Source organism: Otolemur garnettii, unplaced genomic scaffold (assembly GCF_000181295.1).
Source record: "Otolemur garnettii isolate 467f Iridium unplaced genomic scaffold, OtoGar3 scaffold00024, whole genome shotgun sequence".
Taxonomy (NCBI): domain Eukaryota; kingdom Metazoa; phylum Chordata; class Mammalia; order Primates; family Galagidae; genus Otolemur; species Otolemur garnettii.
In genome coordinates, this window is record NW_003852419.1 from 1,243,372 (window position 1) to 1,244,993 (window position 1,622).

The following is a 1,622-nucleotide window of genomic DNA, read 5'->3' on the forward strand; positions in this document are numbered from 1 at the left end:
CAGTTTTTGGCCAGCACTGCCAAAACCTCTGAACCTGCCACCTCTGGTATATAGGACCAGCGCCCTACTCACTGAGCCACAGGCGCCACCACCCCCGCCCTATTTTTTTTTAATTGAAAGAAAAGTCTCGCTATGTCACCTTCAGTAGGGTGCTATGGTATCACAGCTCACAGCAACCTCTAACTCTTGGGCTTAAGTGATTTTCTTGCCTCAGCTTCCCAAATAGCTGGGACTGCAGGCATCCACCACAACACTCGGCTATTTTTTGTTGTAGTTGTCGTCGTTTAGCAGGCCTAGGCGAGGTTTGAACCATGTATGTGGCCAGCACTGTAACCACTGAGCTATGAGTGCCAAGCCTGTTTCCCCCCTTTTTTGTCTTTTTATATATATATATATATATATATATTTTTGCAGTCTTTGGCCAGGGTAGGTTTGAACACCTACCCTTTTGAGCCACAGGCACTGCCCTCCCCCTTTTTTGTCTTTGACTTTATTTTATATTTTCCAGGCAGATTTTTTTTGAAAGGTAGTTGAATATGCCTAAAATAATTTTTATAGTACCTAGGTTTTGTGTCTTGTTTACAAATGCCATTATAGTTCTATAAAAGAATTCTACTGATGGTTTTATTTTGACAGGGATCTTGAAAGCATATGTAAGATGCTTTTGTGAATTTTAATTCAGTGTATGTATTTTGTGGTGTTTCTATCTTCCAAAACACTGCAGGAGAATAGCCATGAGTTACCAGAAAGTAATAGCATTTTTCTAGATTTACCTCAAGGAAATATATAGATCATATATATAGATCATAGCTTCCTCTAGGAAGCTAAAGAAATGTGCCTATGCCCTGTCGTGAACCTTAAGTGTTCTCCCCCTCTCTGGGCAGATTCTGGTTTTTTCTGGGTTCTTTGGGTATTTCTTAGGTTGCTTTTTTTTTTATTTTTGAGACAGAGTTTATGTTGTCCTCAGCAGAATGCTGTGATGTCATAGCTCACTGCATCCTCAGACTCTTGGGCTTAAGCTATTCTCTTGCCTCAGCCTCCCAAGTAGCTGGGACTACAGGAGCCCACCACAACGCCTGGCTATTTTTTTGTTCTAGTTGTCACTGTTGTCTTAGCTAGCCTGGGCCAGGTTTGAACCGGCAAGTCCTGGTGTATGTAGCAAGCACCCTACCCACTGAGCTACAGGCGCTGCCCTCAGGTTGCTTTCTTTATCAAATACGTACTTCTCTAAGTGAGTATAGTTAGATAAGTAATACAGAAGCAAGGCTATTTGGCCTTGAGTACACACTTGGATTCCTTCGAGCCCACTCAAGTATGGGCCAGATAATCCTGTTTATGATCATTCCCTTAGGGCAGACTATATTTTTCCTACTGAATAGCTGCAACTTTTCTGATGTTAAAAATTGACCAGTAACCTTAGCACCTTTTGTTCTAATTTCTTCATAGATGAGACTGACAATTCTTGCCACCAAGTAATTTCTTCAATACATAGTAAGGATGAGTGAAATCTGGATCTTTCTAAAGAGCTTTGATCTCCCTCTCAGAGGTGCTTTGTAATGTAAATTGTCAGTTGGAGCATTGCATAATTAATCCTAATTTAGTGTCTTTGGATATCTGTTGAC